Consider the following 24,523-nt stretch of genomic DNA (forward strand, 5'->3'; position numbering starts at 1 on the left):
TCCCGAGGCTCAGGTTCGCTCGTGGGGTGCTGCCCAGGGGCTCTCTGCCTGCAGATTTCTTTCTCCCATTCTTCTCTTACGTTTGTTTATTTTTTAAATTGGATACTTACTTTATTTGTACTTCAAATGTTATCATCTTTCCCAGTTTGCCCTCTGGAAACCCCCTATCCAATCCCACATGCTTGTATAAGGGTACTCCCCAACCCTCCCACCGACTCCATCCTGCCTGTCCGCCTTGGCATTCTGCCCACACTGAGGCATCGAACTTTCACAGGACCAAGGGCCTCTCCAGACAATGTCTTCCTCTGCTACATATGCAGCTGGAGCCCTGGATGCCTCCATGTGTACTCTTTGGTTGGTGGTTTAGTCCCTGGGAACTCTGAGGGGTCTTGTTGGTTAATATTGTTGTTCTTCCTGTGGGGTTGCAAACCCCTTCTGCTTTTTCTAAATCACTTTTTTAATTCCTCCATTGCGGACCTCATTCTCAGTCTAATATTTGGATGCGAGCATTTGCCTCTATCTATGACAAAGCTATTGGTGGACTTAACTCTCATTGTAATCTGCCCCACTGTTGTGTCCATTTTTTAACCAACTGAGTACTGTTACTGCTGTCAGCATGTAGATGGATACATGATTGTAAGCTGAAGTTCAGAAAAATGATTAAAGGATACCCTTGGGGGAGAGGACTGATACTCTTTCTCTGCAGCTTTCAGTACCAATAGTTTATCAGTTAGATATATATGGACTTGTGAACCTCATACGATCTATGCAGGATTGTGAACTAGCTTGCTCTTCCACAAAGTTTGTGCAGACAATCACACCTACTGTCAGTTTCTGGGAACCATGAATTTGTCATGTACTGAGGACACGTTGTTTTTCAGAATTCCTCCCAAGTCTGTGACTATCATTGTCTTTTGTTCCCTCATCTATGATGGTACCTAACACTTAGCATAGGGAGGTATGACATAAATTTCACATGTAAAACTGAATGCTCCAACATCACCTTGCATGTACTCAGAAGACTTTAAATCTTACTCATCCATGTTTATTGATTCTATTCACTATTAGAACAATTAAAATTGTATATATATATATATATATGTACACATACACAGACATATGTATATATCCAAATATATTATATATGGACTATATGTATATAGTTCATATATTTCTATATAGCATATATTCTATTACAAATATAAGTGTGTGTGTGTGTGTGTGTGTGTGTGTTTGCTCATGTGTGTTTATAGAAGGAGGCAGAGGCAGAGAGAATACATGATCTTACTTATATATTATCTTTGTTATTTTTCTGTAGTTGTGATAAAAACCCTATGGTCAAAAACAACTCAGGGGAGAAAAAAAGTTAGTTTTAGCTTTCTGTTCCACAGGAGTTAGAGTCCATCATGGCAGGAAATATGGACAGCAAACAGCTGGCCTCATAGAAGGAACAGAACTCACATTCTAAGCCACAATCATGAAGTAAAAGTACTGATAGTTGGATGAAGATTTGTACTCTTTTTTTTTTGTCTTGCCCACAACTTTATTTTATTTTTAAAATTTTTTCTTTTGTTTTTTCTTTTTTTTTATTAACTTGAGTATTTCTTATTTACATTTCGAGTGTTATTCCCTTTCCCGGTTTCCGGGCAAACATCCCCCTAATCCCTCCCCCTCCCCTTCTTTATGGGTGTTCCCCTCCCCACCTCCCCCCATTGCCGCCCTCCCCCCAACAATCACATTCAGTCTTAGCAGGACCCAGGGCTTCCCCTTACACTGATGATCTTACTAGGATATTCAATTCTACTTATGAGGTCAGAGTCCAGGGTCAGTTCATGTATAGTCTTTAGGTAGTGGCTTTGTCCCTGGAAGCTCTGGTTGCTTGGCATTGTTGTTCATATGGGGTCTTGAGCCCCTTCAAGCTCTTCCAGTTCTTTCTCTGATTCCTTCAACGGGGGTCCTTTTCTCAGTTCAGTGGTTTGCTGCTGGCATTCTCCTCTGTATTTGTTGTATTCTTGCTGTGTCTTTCAGGAGAGATCTGCATGCGGTTCCTATCTGCCTGCACTTCTTTGCTTCATCCATCTTGTCTAATTGGGTGGCTGTATATGTATGGGCCACATGTGGGGCAGGCTCTGAATGGGTGTTCCTTCTGTCTCTGTGTAACCCAATCACAGAGAAACACACACAGTATGCACTCATTGATAAGTGGCTATTAGCCCAAATGCTTGAATTACCCTAGATGCCTAGAACACATGAAACTCAGGACGGATGATCAAAATGTGAATGCTTCACTCCTTCTTTAAAAGGGGAACAAGAATACCCTTGGCAGGGAATAGAGAGGCGAAGATTTGTACTCTTAAAGCGAACTTCAATTGACACATTTCTTACTGTAAGGGTACATCACCTAATGCTCCCCAAACAGGAGCACTACCTGACAAGAGACCAGGACTTCAAATGCCTGAGTCCATAAAATAGTTCAGAAACTACCATATTCCACTCTCAGCTCTCCATAGACTCATGGTCATTTTATAATGCAAAATGAAAATTGTTCAAATGCCAATATCCCCATATTATTTAACATTTTTAAACATTGTTTAAAACTCAAAAGTCCAAATTACCTCCTGAGATTCAAGACAATTTCCTGAATATAATCATTGTTAATCTTTTTTAAGAAGCTAATTACATACTTCCAATACTCAGTGATACAGAATATCATAATCGAGCAATACGAAAAACAAAGTTCTTTAAGTTCAGGTCTGGGACTAAAGGACTTACGTGGCTCTTCCATTAGATCTTTGCTAAATGTAATATTCATCCTTAACAATTATTTCCCAAATTCATTTACATTATTATACTTTTAAATGTTTTATATTGACTTGAATCTCTTTAAATATTATTGACTTACTATATCATAGATATACTGGAATTTTGTATTTTATCTAGTATTAAAAGACCTACTGATATTATTGACAGTCTAATTACATATCTGGAACTCTTTCTACAGCTAAATAACTTGACAGCATTAAAAGAATTAGATCATTATTATTGAAATATTAACTCAAGCAACTTTATGTAATTTATGGTATTTACAAAATTTTATGGTATAATTTTGTTATGATTATATTGCTTTAAATCACAAGTTATTTCTGTCAAATTCATTTGTATTCATTCTAAATAAATATCAATCAAATATTAAAAGAAAATCTAACCTCAAACTCTTTGTTTAAGGATTTTCTGAGGCTAATTTAAAATGAAGAAGTCACTATGTAACTCAAAGAAAATCATCCAAACTCTTTATTAAAGTGTGCAATAATATTCAATATAATCTCATCGATACTTACTAGAAATTAAGACAATCATATGGCATCAAAGGCATAGTTGTAATAAGAATGTATTGTAAAATTAAGTCTTTTTAAAATATATAGATTTCTTTAGACTGAAATAATATTTTACCAATATTATTTTATCTTATACATAAATATAATTTTACATAAAGATAATTTTTCAATCATTTAATGTATTTTTTCACACTTTTCTTTGGTGTTTTATAGATTTGATGCATTGCTGTCTTGATGAGGTTTAATAGTAGAGTTTTTTCCTGGCCTTTATTACAGAGTTATTTTCTTGTTACTGAGTGTTAAAAAGAGAATGGCTTAATATTGACCTTTTAACTTGCTAACTCTTCTTACAACACAAGAAGGGTTTGGGAGTATCACATTTTGGAAGTATTCATATCATTTGTATACAAGAATATTTTGACTTATTCCATTCTTCATGTTTTCTTTTATACGTCTCTCATCCTTTATTGCTTTAAATGCCATATTAAATCAGAGAAAATGAATAGTGTCATTAAGAATTATGCCCCTCCTCCTTTTTCACTTTAGAGAAAAATTTCTTTGTGTTTTTTTCATCGAGTAACTAGGACCCAGACCTATCATAGAACACATTTTATTAGATTTCAGCATGCTGGATTATTGAAAGAATATGAGCTACAGTCCTAAGGTATTTTTATTTTTTCCCAAACATTAGGATCATCATTAAGCTTTTATCCTTGGATAATTTCATGTGCTTTATTTTTTTAATTTACATATGGTTAAACAAGATTTCACTTCACTTTTTAAATTTTATTTGAAAAAAATTCTTATTTAAGGTCTTTATGTTAAGCAATTTTTATCATCATGTAATTATATTATGGATTCTGTTTTAGGGTTACTCTTCTGTGATGAAACAGTAACTAGGAGAGGAAACCACTTATTTCATTCATAATTCCATGTAACTATCATCAAAATTAATTAGTCCAGGAACACACAAACAGGAACTTGGAGGCTAAGGAGTACCTATTAAGGGGTGATGTTTACTGACTTTCTAATGATTCCTTGTTCAGTCTTCTTCTTATAGAACCTAGGACTACCAGCCAGCAATGGCCTCACCCAGAATGAGTAGGGCCATGCAATGTCAATTATTATTTAGGAAGTTTTCTTTTCATTTTTTAATTAGATATTTTGTATATTTACATTTCCAATATTATACCCTTTCCCAGTTTCTCCTGTGCAAACCCCTAACTCAACTGGGGGCCTTACCAAAGAAAGTGAAGTGAGAACCTGAAGAGACCATATCCATAGGTTAGGCAAGGCCCCCAGTTGAGTTAGGGGCCACCCTCTCATCTCCAAAATTTTAACCCAGAATTTCTCTTGTCTAAGGGAAATAAAAAGGCAAAGTTTGGAGCAGAGACTAAACCAAAGGCTATCCAGAGACTGCCCTACCTGGGTATCCATCCCTTATACAAACACCAAACCAAGACACTATTGCAGATGCCAAGAAATGCTTGCTTTCAGGAGCCTGATATAACTGTCCCTAGAGATGCTTTGCCAGGTCTGGACAAATAGAGGTTGATGCTCATAGCCAACCATTAGACTGAGCATAAGAACCCCAATGGAGGAGTTAGAAAAAGGAATGAAGGAGTTGAAGGGGTTTGCAACCCCATTAGGAAGAATAACAGTATCAACTAACTGGAAACCTCAGAGCTGCCAGGGACTAAACCATCAACCAAGGAATTCAAATGGAGGGATCCACGGCTCCATGATATGCAGCAGAGGATGGCCTTGCCAGGCATCAGTGGTAGGAGAGTCCTTTGGTCCCCTGAAGACTTGATTCCCCTGTGTAGGTGGATGGCAGGTCGGTGAGTTTGGAGTGGATGAGTAGGTGGAAGAGCACTCTTATAGAAGCAGGGAAAGGGGGAATGGGATAAGGGGTTTGCACAGGAGAAACTGGGAAAGAGTATAATATTGGAAATGTAAATACACAGCCCCATTGGGTCCTGCGAAACTTTTGCTTCCCTGGCATCTGAAACTTGCTGGTTGCTATCATCAGTACCCCCCATCCCCCATTGCTACAAACCTCGTTCAAATTCCTGACCCTATGTGTATCATTCTTGTCTCCTCCCATACCTAATCTTGTACCACTTTCCCCCCTCCCCTTCTTCTCTGCCTCTCAAGTCCCTCCAAACCCTCTACCTGAGTGTTTTGTTCTCCCTTCTAAGAAGGACTGAAGCAGCTACACTTTGGTCTTCCTTCTTCTTGAGCTTCACATGATCTGTGAATTATCTCTTGGGTATTCTGAGTTTTGGGGATAATATACACTTATCAGTCATTGCATACTATGAGTGTCCTTTTGTGACTGGTTCACATTACTAAGGATGGATATTTTATATTTCTATCCATATGCCTGAGAATTTCATGAAGTCATGGTTTTTAATAGCTTAGTAGTATTCCATTGTGTAAATGTACCACATTTTCTGTATCCATTCCTCTGTTGAAGAGCACCTGTGTTCTTTTCAGCTTCTGGCTTTTATAAATAAGGCTGCTATAAGCATAGTGGAGCATGTGTCCTGTTTACATGTTGCAGTATCTTTGGGCTATTTGCCCAGCAGTGGTATAGCTCGAACCTCAGATAGTAATTTGTTCACTTTTTCTCAGGAATTGCCAGACTGATTTCCTGAGTACTTTTGCAGGCTTGTAAGCAATTAGACAACAACAACAAAAAGGAAATGTCAAGGAAAATGAATTGGAAAGGAAGAAGTCAAAATATCACCATTTGCAGATAATATGATAGTGTACTTAACTGAACCCAAAATTCCACCAAAGAACTCCTAATCCTGATAAACACATTCAGCAAAGTGGATGTATATAAAATTAACTGAAACCAATTAATAGCTTTCCTCTACTCAAAGGTCAAGCAGGTTGAGAAAGAAATAGGAAAATGAAACCTTTCAAAATAATCAAGAAAAATATAAAATATATTGTTGTGACTCAAATCAAGCAAGTAAAGATCTGTATGACAAGAACTTCAAGTCTCTGAAGAAAGAAATCAAAGAAGATTTCAGAAGATGGAAAGGTTTTATGTGCATAAGGGCCAGAGGAGGAAATCAGTTTTCCTAGAACTGGAATTACAGGTGGTTGTGAAATGCGATTTGTGAAGGCTGGGAACTGAACTTGAGTACTCTGAAAGATCAGCAAGTATTCTTTACTGATGAGTCATCTTCCTAGATGCTTCTTCCAGTTTTTCTTTTGAAAAAATATATTGCAACTAAATTATTCTCTTAAACAATTCAGACTAGAATGAAGGGATGGAAGATCCATGCAGGCACAAGCCTAACCTTTCTACTTTAAATGATCTACGTGGATGATGTTCTCAACAGTGATGATCCAATGTAGCTGGATCTTATGGAAGTATTTTCTCAATTGACATTTTCTCCTTTCTGTTAACTCTAGCTTATGACAAGTTGATATAAATTTATCCAGCACAGCTGCTGGAATTTCAACCCCAATAAATCCATATAAAAACATACAATCCAGTTATTATAATTATAAGCTATAAGCCTAGATTAGGCAAATTTAACACTATTATAGCTTATTCCCCAGTTGTAAGACCCCATGCCACTGGTGATTTCTCTTGACCATGTGGTTCTGGTCAATCCTGGCTTCCTACTCCTCTTCTTTCCTCCCTAATTCCTCTCTTGTCCTCTTCTGCCTCTCTCCCTGCCCCTAATTTCTAACCTCCTGTCCCATATTCCCTCTCTACTTCCTAACCACAGGCTCTAGCCTTTATTGACCAATTAAAATGGGGAGAAGTTTCAAACAAGATCTGAGTATATGGTGGACTATTCCTGGAGCAACCTCTTTCGAGGAAGCAGAATAAAATTAATATCAGAATTCTGATGTAATGATCATCAGGACAATGCACAACACAGAGTATATATGTCCTTAGGATATTTTGTCATCACTTAACTCTGGCTTTAGAAACATTTACAAGTGTTTTCTGCTCCATCATGAAATAGGTACAGGAACATTGCTATCAATTCTTCTTTAAAATAAATGAACTCTTATGTCATAAGGCTCTGTCATTTTCTTGGTTAGGAAACTTAAAATTAAGATTCAGTTTCATTTATTTCCGTGGATCAATTTAGGTTTTTAACATTTAAAAAAAGTTGGATCATACTTTTCTAGAAATTGTTCCATGTTCTCAAGAGTTGCCAATTTATAAGCACATGTCTTAAAATAATTCTCAGTGATTTTCTGCACATCTATGTTATAATATGTTCTTCTTTCTCTTCTATTATATTAGTCTGAGGAAGATTCTTCAGTTTTATATTATCAAAGCATCATCTACTTGACTAAGCTTTGATCTAATTAGTCTTCTTTGTTGCATTTTTGTCTTCTGTCTTTATACCATTATTGTTTCTCTGGTCATTTTCATTTGTTTTGAATTTTAAAATTTGCATTATTCTTGTTTTTTAAGGCTTTGAGATTCATAACAACATATTTAGAAAAACTATTTGCATTGATATTTTTCTTTTATGGATGCTTATAGTTATGCATGTCTCTCTTATGATTTTAAGAGTTTCATTCTTCATTTAGATTTGATTCCAGGAAATTTGAGTGTCCTGATTTCTTCAACAACTCCTTAATACTCCAAAATATATTCAATAACTATGAGGTGCTTGCAAACTTTTTATATTTTTTCTGATTATTGATCCTTGTTTTCATTCTTTCATACTTACGAAAGATATAAAAATAAATTCTTTTTGATTTTTGTTTTAAATATGATCTATTTTAGAAAATGTTTCATGTTTTTGAGAAATTAATGTCTATTCTGTCACCATTGGGAAAGATATTTTTAAATGACTAGTTAAGTCCAATTGATCTAGATTACTTATTTATCAATAATAATCTGAGGCAGAAATCATTCACTGTGATTATAATGAAGAAATTTATCTATTTGAATCCTGTAGTCTTTGTTTAATAAAGTTGAGTATTGATAAATTTGGTACACATATTTCAATCATTGCATCTTCTTGGTAGAATTTTTCTTAGTCTTCATGAGGACACCTAATTTATTTCTCTATATTCATTTTTGGTGAGAATTTACTTATATGTATCTTGGAACAACTGCACCAACTTCTGCTTCTTCTTGGATTTCATTCACTATTAATGACATTTCCTCTCTTTTTATTTTCAGTACGTGCATTGTTTTGTTCACAAAACTAGAGTCCTACAAGCAGCAATCTGCATGTGTTCATGGGTGTGTGTGTGTGTGTGTGTGTGTGTGTGTATGTGTGTGTGTGTGTACGCTGCAAATATTACAACTGATCCAGCTCTTAGTTTATGTTTAGAGAATACATAACACCATACATAACACCTACACTCAGTATTATTAATTTAATGTTTAACATCTAATTTAGATCTCTATATTTTGTTCTTTTCTCTACTGGTAATTTGAATAATTTGTTTTTCCCCTGTTCATCTCAGAGTTCCTTAGCTTATATAATTCATTATATTTGGTTCTTTTCCTGATCTCATGTGTTTGTCAGTCTTCTGAAGAGTTTAATTTAATGTAGTTTCATTATTGTGTTTGTGTTGCTTATACTCTGTCTTAAATTTGTTTATGTATTTTTGATAGTATTTATTTTTCTGTTAGCTTCACTGTGAAATGGATATGTTCTGTTTTTCTTGTTTTGTCACCCCACCTTGCATTGATATGGGAATTTTGTCCAGTTTTTGTTTCCTGTAATGGTCTCCTGGTCTCTTTATGCTGTAAAGAAAAAACTACATTGGTGAGGCTACTATCTACTCTTATATTATAAGATTTTGAATATAGTAACGTTATTAGCAAAGTGGCAGTAGTAAAGTTTATTTTGTTCTACCTAATATCTAATACATAAATAACTTCAGGGAGTTGAATAGGTTTCTAGTACTAGACATGGTTTCCCTCTTGTTGAATTCTGCTTTTAAGTTTTATTAGACAAGTATCGGTTATCCCCAACATTTGAATATAAGTGTCATGCCCAATCATGGTTATAGTTCAAAGATAGTGCAGTTGTGTAGGATTGTTAACTTTCCCCAATCCTTGGGTCATTTATAGCATTTTCTGATTTCCTGGAAACTAGACTACAGAAGGAGGTTGTCCTAGCTAAGAGTTTCTATTGTTACAATATGATAGCATGACCATGTTCAACTTGTGTATAGAATGGTTTATTTCAGCTTGAACATAGTCCATAATAAGATAAGTTAAGGCACTAATCTGGAAGCAAAAACTGAAAGAGAAGCTATGGAGGAATATTGCTCACTGACTTGATTCTTATGGATGACTTGGCTTGCTTTTTGGTAGCATCCAAGCCCACTACCAAGAATGGCACTCTCCACAATAAGCTGTGATCTCCAACATCAATCCTCTACTAAGAAAATGCCAATGGTATACAGGGTTTTCTTTACTTTCTAAGTTTTATTTTAAAATTTAAATTTTATTTTTTAATAATTATTTTTATTTTGTTCAATTTTTTGACCTTGGTCAAGTTACCAAATAAAGTAGACAGCACAGAAGTTTTCAGGTTACATCCAGATTGAATTACATAAGTTCTCTATCCCAAGTAGTCAGTGTTTTCAGCTATAGGAGATTCAACTTCAACTATCCTAGCTAACCTTTAGAAAGAAGTTTTTTGCTTTCATATTACTGAGATTTTTTGTTAGCTTATATTCTTTTCTATAAAGTGGAATAACTTTCTTTAATATATTTACAAGCACACACAAACACACACACACACACACACACACACACACACACACGATATGCACTGTGCTTTTAAAAAAAATAGTAACCTTGCTGGGTTTTGGTTCTCATCTTCCTTCTGTATTGACCTGCCTTCCTTCTACCTAGTTCCCCATCCCCCACTGTTTATTTCTCATTTATATGTATACTGTACTTTTCTACATTTTTAAAATGTTTTATTAAATAACACACAGAGAACACACCATATATTGGTACCCTATACTTTCAACTCGTTCCAGATCCTTCCTCTGGACTTACTTCATATGGTTTTGTGTTAGTTTTTCTGTTCTTTATTAAGAAAAACAAAACAAAACCAAAGACAGACACATGAACAAACAGTGGAGTCCCTCAGTTTGTAGCAAAAGCTTTCTGAGCAGTTGACCTGCCCTAGATTGTTGCTAATATGCCCAGGGCCACTCAACTGAAGAAAATTGATTGTCTCTCATACAAATGTTGTTTGATTGTTTCATACATTTGTATATTATTAGTCTTTTCCTCCAATTTTCTTCCTTCAGACACCTCCCTGTTCTATTTAGACTCTTCTTACAAAGTACACTTTTATTACATGCTTTCCTTTTACATGTGACCCACAGAATTCAGTAGTTTCTTTCATGAGAATATCTGAGGGGCTCTTTACTGGTGTAATAGTGTTCCATCAGCAGTTATAACACTGGGAAATAAATTCCTGTCATCAATTAGGCAAGTATAAGACATGTGATCGTCTCCCTGACCCATTACTGACAGTCTAATCTTGTGGATGGCTTATGCAGATAGCCAGAGCTGCAGTAACTATATGAGTACATCTGTGTAGTATTCAGAGTAAATGTTTTTGCTTCACATCTCTCAATCACTCGCACAAACTTTTCTGCAATCTTCCATGATATTATGTGTACAAACACACATAATATTAAGCTTGTTATTTTAGACTTTAAAATATTTTTGCTTAAAGAATGTAATAAAATTTCATGAAATAGCACAAATATTATATGGTAGGTATCATCAAGTCCCAGAGATCTTGTGAGATTTGATCATACCCCGCCCCGCTGTTAAATTCTGAATGTAGTAAGTTAGGAAACTTGTGTCCAGATCATAAGACTTACTTAACTTGTTCCTCTACATAAGGAATATTTTTCATAATTAAGAGAAAGATTATGGGTTGGGGATTTAGCTCAGTGGTAGAGTGCTTGCCTAGCAAGCGCAAGGCCCTGGGTTCGGTCCCCAGCTCTGGGGAAAAAAAAGAGAAAAAGAAAAAGAGAAAGATTATATCAAGTTAGAGAAAGAAGAAATGAAATCAGTTGGTTTTAGCCATAAAATTCTTTGTCACATGTGATTACGCAAGTTAATGTGATTCTTGGCTACTATCATTAATATGATTTTAAGTCTCCATTTGTTATAAACACTAACTTTTAATATTTCCAACCGATCAGTATTTTACTAAGAACTGTTTAAGGAATGTTTGTCTTTAAAGTTCTACCATTTAATTTATGTTCGTAGTTTCAATGAGAATGGACCTGATGGGTTCATATGTTTGATCCTGATTAGTGGGAAGGTTTAGGCAGGATTAAGAGTTCTGGCTCTGTAATACAGCCTGAGGTCAGGGATGGTGATTTCCCCAAAAGTTCTTTTATTGTTGAGGATGGTTTTTGCTATCCTGAGTTTTTTTGTTATTCCAAATGAATTTGCAAATTGCTCTTTCTACCACTATGAAAAATTGAATTGGATTTTTTATTTGGATCTTATTGAATTTTTAGATTGCATTTAGCAAGATGGCCATTTTTACAATATTAATCCTGCGAATTCATAAGCCTGAAAGATCTTTCCATCTTCTGAGACCTTCATTTTTTTCTTCCGAGACTTGAAGTTCTTCTTTTTCTTTTTTACTAGATTTTAAATGTACATTTCAAATGTTACACCCTTTCCTGTTTCTCTGTCCATAAACCCCAAATCCCATCCCTCCTTCCCCTTCTTCTATGAGGGTGTTCCCTACCTATCTGCACCCTAACATTCCCATACACTGGGAGGTCCAACCTTTGCAAGACCAAGGGCTTCTCCTCACATCGGTTCCCAACAAGGCCATTCTGTTACATATGCAGCTGGAGACATGGGTCTATCCATGTGTAGTCTTGTATAGTGTTTTAGTTCCTGGGAGGTATGGTTAGTTGGTATTGTTGTTCTGATAGGGTTGAAAACTGCTTTCAACTCTTTTAATACTTTCTCTAACTCCTCCAACCAGGACTCCATTCTCAATTCAATTGTTGTATGCAAGCATCTGCCTTTGTATTTGTAATGCTCTGGCAGAGCCTCTCAGGAGACAGCTATATCAGGCTTCTGTCAGCATGCACTTCATGATATCAGCACTATTTTCTGGGTTTTGTGGCTGTATGTATATGCGATGGATCCCCAGGTGGGGCAGGCTCTGAATGGCCATTCTTTCAGTCTCTGCTCCAAACTTTGTCTCCATATCTCCTCCTATGAATATTTTTGTTCCCCTTTCTAAGAAGGACTGAAATATCGACTCTTCAGTCATCCTTCTACTTGAACTTTAAGTTGTCTGTGGATTGTATCTTGGGTAATCCAAGCTTTTGGGCTAATACCCACTTATCAGTAAGTATATACTACGTGTATTTTTTGGTGATTCACTTATCTCACTCAGGATATTTTCTAGGTCTAGCCATTTGTCTAAGAATTTCATTAAGTCTTTGTTTTTAATAGCTGAGTAGTACTCCATTTTGTAAATGCATCACATTTTCTGTATCCATTCCTTTGTTGAAGGACATCTGGGTTCTTTCCAGCTTCAGGCTATTATGAATAAGGCTTCTATGAAAATAATGAAGCTTGTGACTTTGTTATATGTTGGAACACCTTTTAGGTATATGCTAAGGAGTGGTATAGCTGGGTCCTCAAGTAGTACTATGTCTAATTTTCTGAGGAACCTCCAAACTTATTTCCTGAGGGATAGTACTAGCTGCAATCCCACTAACAGTGGAGGAGTGTTCCTCTTTCTTCACATCCTCATCAGCATCTGCTGTTACTTGAGTGTTTGATCTTAGTCATTCTGACTGGTGTGAGGTAAAATCTCAGGGTTGTTCTGATTTGCATTTTTCTGATGACTAAGGATGTTGAATGCTTCTTTAAGTACTTCTCAGGCATTCGATATTCCTCAGCTGAGAATTCTTGGTTTATCTCTGTATTTTTAATAGGATTATTTGATTTTCTGCAGTCTATATACTTGAGTTCTTTTTATATATTGGGTATTAGCCCTCTATTGGATGTAGGATTGAAAAAGTTTTCTCAGTCTGTTGGTTGCTGTTTTGTCCTAATGACAGTGTCCCTTGCCTTACAAAAGCTTGGCAATTTTTTGAAGTCACATTGTTGCTTCTTGATGTTAGAGCATAAGTCATTAATGTTCATTTCAGGAAATGTTCCCCAGTGTCCATGTGTTCCAGGTTCTTCCGCAACTTTCCTTTTATTAGTTTGAGTATATTTGGTTTAATGTGGAGGTACTTGATCCACGTCGATTTGAGTTTTGTACAGGGCGATAGAATGGATCAATTTGCATTCTTCTAAAGCCTGACCATGAGTTGGAGCAGCATTAATGGTTAAAAATCATATCTTTTTTTCAATTGGATAGTATTACACCTTTGTAAAAGATTAAGTGACCATAGATATGTGGCTTTAATTCTGGGTCTTCAATTTTTTTTGTTCTTTTTTTTCAGAGCTGGGGACCAACCCAGGGCCTTGCGCTTCCTAGGCAAGCGCTCTACCACTGAGCTAAATCCCCAACCCCGTGGGTCTTCAATATTATTCCATTGACCTTCCTGCCTTTCTGTGTACCAATATCATATATTTTTTCTTATCACTATTATTATGTAATAAAGCTTGAAGTCAGGGATGGTGATTCCTGAGAAGTTCTTTTGTTGTTGAGGATAGTTTTCATCATCCTGTGTTTTTAGCTTTTCCAATGGAATTTGGAAATTACCCTTTCTAACACTTTGAAGAATTGAATTGAATTTGGATGGAGATTGCATTGAATCTCCAGATTGTTTTTGGTAATATGTACATTTTTACTATATTAATCCTGCCAATCCATGAACATGGGAGATCTTTCCATCATCTGCGATATTCTTCAATTTCTTTCATCAGGGACTAGGAGTTCTTGTCATATAGATCTTTCTTGTTTTTGTCATATAGATCTGGCTTGTTTGGAGTCGCACCAAGATGTTTTATATTATTTGTGACTATTATGAAGGGTGCAGTTTCCCTAATTTCCTTTTAAGCCTGTTTATCCTTTGATTAGAGGAAGGCGACTGATTTGTTTGGGTTAACCTTATACCCAGCCGCCTTGCTGAAATTGTTTATCAGGATTAGGAGTTCTCTAGTGGAACTTTTGGGTCCACTTAAGTATACTATCATATCATCTACAAATAGTGATATTTTGACTTCTTCCCTTTCAATTTGTATCCCTTAAACCTCCATTTGTTTTCTGATTTCTCTGGATAGGCTTTAATGAATAAGTAGCGAGAAAGTGGAAAGCCTTTTCTAGTCCCTGATTTTAGTGGGATTGTTTCAAGTTTCTCTCTATTTATTTTGATGTTGGCTACTGGTTTGCTATATATTGCTTTTACCAAAGTTTAAGTATGGGTCTGGAATTCCAGATCTTTCTGAGACTTTTATCATGATGGGATGTTAAATTTTGTTAAATGCTTTCTCAGCATCTAATGAGATGGTCATGTGTATTTTTTCTTTGAGTTTGTTTTTATAGTGAGTCATATTGATGGATTTCTTTGTATTAAACCATACCTGCATCAGTGGAATGAAGCCTACTGGATTATGATGGATGATTGTTTTGATTTATTATTAGATTCATTTGCAAGAATTTTATTGTGTAATTTTGCATTGATATTTATAAGCAAAATTTGTGTGAAGCTCTCTTTCTTTGTTGAGTTTTTTGTGGTTTAGGTATAAGCATAAAAGTGACTTTATTGAAGGAATTGTGTAGTGTTCCTTCTGTTTCTATTTTGTGAAATAGGTTGTACAGAATTGCTATTAGGTCTTCCATAAAGGTTTGATAGGATTGTGCACTAAACCCAACTGTTCCTGGGATTTTTTTTTTTTTTTTTGTGACTTTCCTAAACAATTGCTTCTATTTCTTTAGGAGTTATGGGACTGTTAAGGTGGTTTTTCTGATCCTGATTTAACTTTGGTAGCTAATATTTGTCGAAAACATTGTCCATTTAATTCGGATTTTCCTGTTTTGTTGAGTATAGGCTTTTGTAATAGGATCTGTGATTTTTTTTTAATTTCTTTAGTTTCTGTTGTGATATCTCCATTTTCATTTCTGATTCTGTTAATTGGAATACTGTCTCTGTACAGTTAGTCTGCCTAAGTGTATATTTATCTTGTTGATTTTCTCATAGAAACAACTCCTGGTTTTGTTGATTTCTTTGCATCATTTTCTTAGGTTGATTTCAGCCCTGAGTTTGATTATTCCTGACTTCTTCTCCTGGGTGTGCTTGATTCTTTTTGTTCTAGAGCTTTGAAGTGTGCTGTCAAGCTGCTAGTGTATACTCTCTCCATTTTCTTTTTGGAGGCACTTAGAGCTATAAGTTTTCCTCTTAGTACTGTGTTCATTGTGACCCCTAAGTTTGGATATGTTGAGCATTATTTTTCATTAAAATCTATAGTCTTTAATTTCTTTCTTCATTTCTTCCTTGACCAAGTTATCATTGAATATAGCATTGCTCAGCTTCCACTTGTTTTTATGTTTTTTGTTGTTTTTGTTATTGAAGAAAAAATCTTCATCCATGGTGATCTGATAGCATACATGGGATTATTTGAGTCTTCTTCTATCTGTTGAAGCCTGTTTTGTTACTAATTATATGGTCAGTTTTGGAAAGGGTAACATGAAGTGCTGAAAAGCATGTCTATTCTCTTGATTGAGGATTAAATGTTCTATGGTTCATAACTTCTGTTTGTTTTCCTGTGTCTATGTTAAGTTTCTGTTTCCAGGATCTATCCATTGATAAGATTGGGGCATTGAAGTCTCCCCCTCTTATTGTGTGTTGTACAACATATGCTTTGAGATTTAGTAAAGTTTCTTTTATGAATGTGGGTGCCCTTGTATTTGGAGCATAGATAATCAGAATTATTAGTTCATCTTTGTAGATTTTCCATTGATTAGAGCAATGTCCTCCCTTATCTTATTTGATAACTTTTGGTTGAAAGTCAATTTTATTTGGTATTAGAAAGGATATTTCAACTTGTTGTTTGGGACCATTTGCTCCAGCCTTTTAGTCTGACGTAGTATATGTTTGTCACTGAGGTGCTTTCCCTTTATGCAGCAACATTCTATGCCCTGTTTATGTATCCAATCTGTTAGTCTATGTCCTTATTTGGGAATTGAATCCATTGATATTAACAGATATTAAGACAAGTAATGGTTTCTTTCTGTTATTTTTGTTGTTAGAGGTAGAATTATGTTTGTGAGCTTATCTTCTTTTGGGTTTGTCAAAAGATTATTTTCTTGCTCTTTCTTCAGTGTAGTTTCCTTCCTTGTATTGGAGTTTACCTATTCAGTGTCCTTTCTGGGCTTGAATTTGTGGAAAGATATTGTATAATGTTGGTTTTATCAAGGAATGTCTTTGTTTCTCCATCTATGTTAATTGAGAATTTTGCTGGGTATATTTGCCTTGGCTGGCCTTTGTGTTCTCTTAGGGTCTGCATGACGTCTGCTCACAAACTTCTAGCTTTCATAGGCTGTGTTGTGAATTCTGGTGTAATTCTGATAGGTCTGCCTTTATATGTTACTTGTCCTTTTTTTCTTACTGCTTTTAATATTCTTTCTTTGTTTAGCACATTTTGTGTTTTGATTATTATGTGACAGAAGGATTTTCTCTCCTGTTCCAATCTATGTGGGGTTCTATAGGCTTCTTGAATGGTCATGGGTATCTCTTTCTTTAGGTTAGGGAAGTTTTCTTTTATTAATTTTGTTGAAGAAATTTATTGTCTCTTTAAGTTGGGAATCTTTTAACTCTCTTCTATGCTTATTATCCTTAGGTTTTGTCTTCTCATTACGTTATGGACTTCCTGGAAGTTTTGTGTAGGAGCTTTGTGAATTTTGCACTGTTGTGTCAATGTTTTCTACTGGCCCTGAGATTCTCTCTTTTATCTCTTGTATTCTGTTGACGATGCTTGCATCTGTGACTCCTGATCTCATTCATGGGTTTTCTTTCTTCAGGGTTGTCTCTCTTCTAATTTCTTTATTGTTTTTTTTTATTTCCACTTTTAGATCCTGCATTGTTTTGTCCAATTTCTTCACCTGTTTGGTTGTGCTTTCTTGTAATTCTTTAAGGCATTTTTCTGTTTTCTCTTTAAGGGCTTCTACTTTTTAACCTGTATTGTCCTGTATTTCTTTAAGGTAGTTATTTATGTCCTTCTTAAAGTTCTCTATCATCATCATGAGGTGTGATTTAAATCCAAATCTTGCTTTTCTCGTGTCTTGGGATATCCAATACTTGCTATCTCTGGAGAACTGGGATCTGATGATGCAAGAACCCTTTGTTTCTTTTGCTTAATTTTTGCACTTGCCTTTTGCTATCTATTTATCACTAATGTTAGTTGGTCTTGCTATGTCTTACTGGAGTATGCCTTTCCTATGTGCCTGTAAGCCTGTGATCTTAGGAGTGAGAATACTCCTGGGAGACCACTTTTCTCAGGATAGGATTTGTTTAAGGAGGGCTGTGGGACAGTCTTAGCTCTGAGCATAGATGGAGACTGGAAGGATCTTGTCCCAGGGTGGTCTGTGGTTCCTGTGCCCTGTGTGTTCCTGGTGGCTCCCGCCTTGAGCAGTTATTGGAAGGAAAGTGGTGGTTTCACCTGTGGGCTTAGGAGTGAGAGCACTCTTGGGAGACCAGTTCTCTCCAGGAAGGATTTGGGTTCAGAGGGCTATAGCACAGCCTTGGCACCAAGGCACAGATGGAGACAGCTAAATTTTCTTTTATAAGAATTGGTTTCTTCATTATGTCTCCTCAAAACAATAGCAATAAAGTCAAGTTAATTACTCATATCTCAATTGTAATTAAGGTAAAATGTACATACCCAGTAGTAGGTTATATTGTCGAGTTAATTTTAGGTAATACTAACTTCCACACACATTTATGCCTCGATAATAATTTATTGATTTTTTCTTCACAAAATTTATATTGAAAGAACCAGAGGGATTGTTCAGTACACAAACCTGATGACCTAAGTTCTATACCTGGAATCAACAGTGGAAGGAGAAAACTGAATACACCAAATTATCTTCCGATCTATACATGTTTGCTAGAGTATGCAACCAGCCCGTCCATAAACATTCATCATACACTTATAGTTATATGAACACATACACACACAGAGAGAGAGAGAGAGAGAGAGAGAGAGAGAGAGAGGGATGGAGTAATAAAACATAAAATGAAGCTTAAATGAATATATAATAATGGTTTTCACCAGTGTTAAAAGAATGTAAATTTCCCTAAATCCTTGTTTAACTTAAAAAGTATTAAATATCCAACAATATACATACAAAAATGTTATTTTTTTTAAATACTCCATAACTCAATTTCTAAATTTGGGTTATCTCAATTGTTAGCTTTTCATATCAACTTGTGGAATTATAATATTTTCACAATTTCATGGTTAATAATTACCAGGATTCCTGGTTCAATCATTTATATAGAAAGTAGGACTTAGATACTTGATTTCATAGATGTTTTTATGAATTCTTTCCATAATTACTTTCCATATCGTTAACATATACCTTAATTCTTCCTTCTCCACCCATTCATCTTTTAAAAAATTCTCTGCACTTTTAAAGTCTCTGATAAGATTGATGAAGCTAAAAAATGCATGCGGAAACAGACTGAATATAGATCTCTCCTGAGAGACACATCCAGAGCATGTCCACAACAGAGGTCAATGCTAGCAGCAAACCACTGAACTGAGAATAGGATCCCCTTGGGGGAAATTAGAGGAAGGATTGAAAGAGTTGAAGGGGCTTGCAACCCCATATGAACAACAATGCCAAGCAACCAGAGCTTCCAGGGAATAAACCACTACCGAAAGACTATACATGGACTGCATCAGGGCTCCAACTGCATATGTAGCAGAAAATAGACTTGTTGGGGCACCAGGGGAAGGAAAAACCCTTGGTCTTGCCAAGGATGGACCCTCAGTGCAGGGTAATATGGGAGAGGACAATAAGGGGAATGTATAGGCAGGATACCTGTATGGGGGAGGGGAGGGGAGGGTATGGGGGCTTATGGACAGGAAACCGGGAAGAGGAATGATCTTTGAAATATTGAGTAAAGAAATATATAATAAAAAAATTTTGAAAAGAGAATATGTGCTTTCAGTGAATAATCTCTGTTAGTCTACAGATTATATATTATATAGAAGTTTAACTACCAGATTTTTATTTCATATACCTCAGGACTCGTGTAAGAATATGTTTGAGATATCAAGAAGTTCAGGTACAGTTAAAAGTACTGTTTTGCTTTTGTACATTCTATTATCTAGACATTCTCACGAGAGTACACTGGGTTCTGGTCATATTCCTCTTTATCAGTCAAAGGGAGCTCACAATCATAACCCCATCTAAATCTCCTTATTCCTCAACATTCCATATTCAAATGGTATCACTTGGAGGCTTGTACCTCTAATATATAAATGGAGAAGAGACATTCTAAACCCACAAATGAGGTTATAATTTTCATCTTTATTTATCACACACTGAGTTTAATTACTGTTTATACATGCCTAAACATAGTGTGAAGCTCTTCAGAAAAAATGCTGTGGACATTTATTGTAAATCTAATTTTTAAAATCAAAATATGTACGTTTTCATAGCCCTAAGACATTCAACTTTGGAAAAGGAAAAATAAACCACTAAAAAGTAAGACAATTAGTTTTTTATAGTTCACATGATCAAAGATTTAGATTATTAGCCTTTCTGTAAAATTTTCATTTTAATTTCTTTATTTATAAATATATTTTTGCTGAATGCATTTCATTATTTTAAAAGGTAGAGCAATAAAAACTAAATTCTCACACAATAGCTTAACTAAGCACATTAGATGCACTTTGCTGAATAATATCTGGAGTTTATTAGGTTCAGGAAATCTACAATTTCAAATGTGATGTATAATTATGAAGAATGTAAGAAAAGGAAGGAATTTTGTTATTGGGAGTGAGTGACTATCTCCTTTTGAATAATCAATATAACACAATATAACATGATTTGTATAATTTGTTTTAGTGAAGTACATTACAATACTTTTTTAAAAGTAAGGTTTGTTAAGTGTGTTAAAAGTAGTTATTGAGGGGCTGGGGATTTAGCTCAGTGGTAGAGCGCTTACCTAGGAAGCGCAAGGTCCTGGGTTCGGTCCCCAGCTCTGAAAAAAAAAAAGTAGTTATTGAATTGTTTGAAGGTGTTGAGTAATTAAAGGTAACTAAGATCAGTAATGAAAAGTAATTTAGTCAAATGTGTGGGTTATTTGTCAATATTACTGTCTGGTTTCATTGAAAGTGTATAGCATACAGATTAATTTGTATGCTCATGATCTGCTCATTTATTATGTATGGATTAATAGGATATATCTTACATACAATTTAATTAAAATGAAAACAACTCTACTTTCTTTGTAAATACATATTGCTTCATGGAAATATAAAAGCTGAAAAAATGAAATATAATACTTCTATTCTAAAAATAATACAATTTACAGTGAAGTGAAAATAGATTATAGAAGTTTGCAAAATTATTTTGTGTTTATGAATTGGGAATATTTACCTCCTGACAATACTAATTAAGTTGTGGTATCAATTATATCCACAACAATGACAAATTCAATACAATTCCTTACAAAATCACAATGCCGTTTTATTTTATATTTTTTATTTTATTTCATCGCTTTGTAAGGAAGACATTGCCCTTATATTAGGCCAGTTATCACGTATATAGTTGGTAACTGAAAGAAAATTTATCTCAGAATCGCATATGCGCATTCCAAACTACTTACATAATGACAGGCTTTCTAAAACGCTTTGGTGAATAACTACTACTATCAATTTAATAATTTAAGGGGACAAAATAACAGTGTTTCAAAAGTATATTTCTTTAGTAACATTATTTTTCACTCAATTTATAAAGTCTTTTTTTATTTACAATATTTATTCCAAATATCTTAACTGAAGAAGTACTTATTTTATTAGACTTGTTTATAAAACATTTATTAGCAAGTTTTTTGCTGCAGGAATTGACCTCAAACTTATTTTGAAAATATGGGCCTCAGCTACTGATACATTTTCTTTTCTTATGAGACTTTTAAAGTATATATATATATATATATATATATATATATATATATATATATATAGCTTTTATATATATATAAAAAATAGTATATATAGTATATATATATATATAGCTTTTAATTATTCATCATTTTCATTTTGAGTAATTGTCATACTCAATATTTTAGTCATCTAAATAAATGTACAAATTATATTGTACAATGTCATGTCAATGATGTTAATCTGTATACAAGTGAAGAGAAAAGACTGATTTTGTGAAATACTAAATATGAAAGAGAAAAAAGATTGTCTGATGAAAATCAATTCTACTATCTATAGTTTAGCTGTAGTTAAAATACAGGACAAAAGAAGTAAGGTACATTGTAATCATAAATTGGGAGGAAACCTCTATGTAATATGATATTTCATTAGGTATGTCACTAACACATGACAGTTGATCAAAAATATCATGATCACTGACAAGGTCTCTAAGAAATAACATGAATCTTTATAAGTGTGTCAAAAAAGTAAACTCATCGGTTAAGGTTTAAGTTAAAGATTCAGTGTAATCTCTCTTTAGTTATATTTCTGCTCCAATCTTGAACTGTAATTTTAATTGTTTTTGTTTTATTAATTCTTTAATTTTTTTTACAGGCCAACCTTATCTCCCTTCTGGTCTGCTCTCTGACAGTTTCTTACCTGATACATCCTCCCCCTGTATCCAAGAGGATGTCTCTGCCCTCCAAACCCCCAAGCCACCAGATCGTCCCACTATCCGGGGTCTCAAATCTCTCTAGGGTTAGGTTCCTCTTCTCTCACTGAGGCCAGATCAGGCAGCCCTCTGCTGTACCTGTGTCAGAGGCCTCATGTCAGCTGTGTATGCTGTCTGGTTGGTGACTTAGTGTATAGATTTCAGAAGTCCATGTTAGTTAAGACTGCTGGTCTTCCCATGGGGTCATTCCTCTCCACAGCTACTTTCAGCTTTTCCCTAGTTCAACCACAGGGATCCTCAGCTTCTGTCCATTGGTTGGATGTAAGTATCAGCATCTGTCTCAGTCAGCTGTTTGGGCTTCTTTGAGAACAGGCATGCTAGGCTCCTGTCGGTGAGTACGTCATAATATCAGTAAGTGTCAGCCCTTGAAGCCTCCCCTTGAACTGGATTCCAATTTGGTCCTGTCACTGGACTTCCTTTCCCTCAGGCTCTTCTCCATTTTTTCCCCTGTATTTCTTTCAGACAGAAACAATTCTGAGTCAGAGTTTTTGACTGTGAGATGGCAAGTCCTTCTCTCGACTTGATACCCTGTCTATGTACTGAGTGTGAACTCTACAAGTTCCCACTTCTCACTCTAGGGGATTTCATCTACAGTCCCTACCTTTGGTTCCTGAGATTCACTCACTTCTCAGATCGCTGGTACTTTTTATTAGGGTCCCCTTAACTCCTACCTCCTGAGATTGCTGGTTTACATTCTTTCTTCTGAACTATAGTGTTTCAGTACTCTTTACCCCTGCCCCCGATACCTGATTATGTTCCCTTTTTCTCCTCCCTGTCCCCTCTCCCACTTAAGCTCCTCCTTTCCTCTGCCCCCATGATTGCTTTCTTCTCATTCCCAAGCAGAATTGAAGCATCTTCATTGGGTCCTTCAGCTTGTTAAGCTTCTTAAATTCTGAGGATTATATTCTGAGACTATGTTCTTTTTGACTAATATCCACTTATTTGTGAGTACATGCAATGCATGTATTTTTGGGTCTGAATTACCTCACTCAGGATATTTTCTAGTTCCATCCATTTGCCTGCAAAACTTATTATGTCCTTGCTTTTAATAACTGTGTAGTGGGGGCTGGGGATTTAGCTCAGTGGTAGAGCACTTACCTAGGAAGCGCAAGGCCCTGGGTTCGGTCCCCAGCTCCGGAAAAAAAAAAATAACTGTGTAGTATTCCATTGTATAAACGAACTACATTTTCTGTATTCATTCTATTGATGTAGGACATTTGGCTTGTTTCCAGCATCTGGCTATCACAAATAAGGCCACTATAAACATAGTGGAACACATGCCCCTGTTTCATGGTGAGATATCTTTTGGATATATGCCCAAGAGCATATAGTCTGGTCGAGAGATGGATCTATTTCCAATTTTCTAAGGAACTCCAGACTGATCTCTACAAAATTTATAGCAGTTTGTAATCCCACCAGCAATGAAGGACTGTTTCTCTTCTCCATATTCTCCTTAGCATCTTCTGTTGCCTGAGTATTTGATCTTAGCCATTATGATTGATATAAGGTGGAATCTCGGGGTCATTCCCTGATCACAAAGGACTTTGACCATTTCTTTTAATGCTTCTCAGCCATTTGAGATTCCTCTGTTGTGAATTCTCTGTTTAGTTCTATACCTCCTCTTTTGTTTTTACGTTTTTTTGTTTTATGTTTGTTTGTTTGCTTTTTTATTTTTTGCTGGTTATCTTCTTTAGTTCTTTATATACTTTTTATATTAGTCCTTTTTCAGATGTGGGATTAGTAAAGATTTAAGGGTTTTTTTCCCAATGTGTAGGTTGCTGATTTGTCCTATTGAATATATCCTTTGCTGTACACAAACTTTTCAGTTTCACAAGGTCCTATTTTTCAAGTCTTGATCTTAGAGGCTGAGCCATTGGAGTTCTGTTCAGGAAATTTTCCCCTGTGCCAATCAGTTTGAGGCTCTTTTGAACTTTCTCTTATATTAGATTAGTGTGTCTGGTTTTATGTTGAGGTTCTTGATTCACTTGGACTTGAGCTTTGTGCAAGTTGACAAATATGGATCTATTTTCATTATTCTACATACAGACTGTCACGATCAGAACCATTTGTTGAATTTTTTTTCTTTTTATCATTGTATATTTTTGGCTTCTTTGTCAAAGTCCAAGTCTATGTGATTTTATGGTTTTATTTCTGGGTCTTCAATTCTATTCCATTGATCAATGTGCCTGTACCAATATAATGCAGTTTTTATCATTATTGCTCTCTATTATAGCTTGAGGTCTGGGATGGTGCTTTCCCTCAGAATTTCTTTTATTGTTGAGAACTGCTTTTGCTCTTCTGGGTTTGTTTGTCTTTCCA

At 35.3% G+C, this 24,523-nt stretch overlaps 1 long non-coding RNA gene across 4 annotated transcripts in view; it reads right to left on the minus strand.

Annotated features, from left to right (window-relative positions):
• LOC102556158 (uncharacterized) overlaps window positions 1–22,543 on the minus strand; it is a 99,669-nt gene extending 77,126 nt beyond the window's left edge. For 2 of the 4 annotated variants that reach the window (XR_005505920.2, XR_005505919.2), the window contains exons 1-2: window positions 22,283–22,543; window positions 20,496–20,531 (exon numbers count right to left, since the gene is read on the minus strand). This is a non-coding gene — a long non-coding RNA (uncharacterized LOC102556158). Of the gene's footprint in view, window positions 1–20,495; window positions 20,532–22,131 lie in introns of all 4 variants that reach the window. The other 2 variants (XR_005505921.2, XR_005505922.2) reach the window with 2 other exon arrangements.
• Between the last annotated feature and the right edge of the window lie 1,980 nt (window positions 22,544–24,523).

Source organism: Rattus norvegicus, chromosome 6 (genome assembly GCF_036323735.1).
Source record: "Rattus norvegicus strain BN/NHsdMcwi chromosome 6, GRCr8, whole genome shotgun sequence".
In the NCBI taxonomy this organism is placed as follows: domain Eukaryota; kingdom Metazoa; phylum Chordata; class Mammalia; order Rodentia; family Muridae; genus Rattus; species Rattus norvegicus.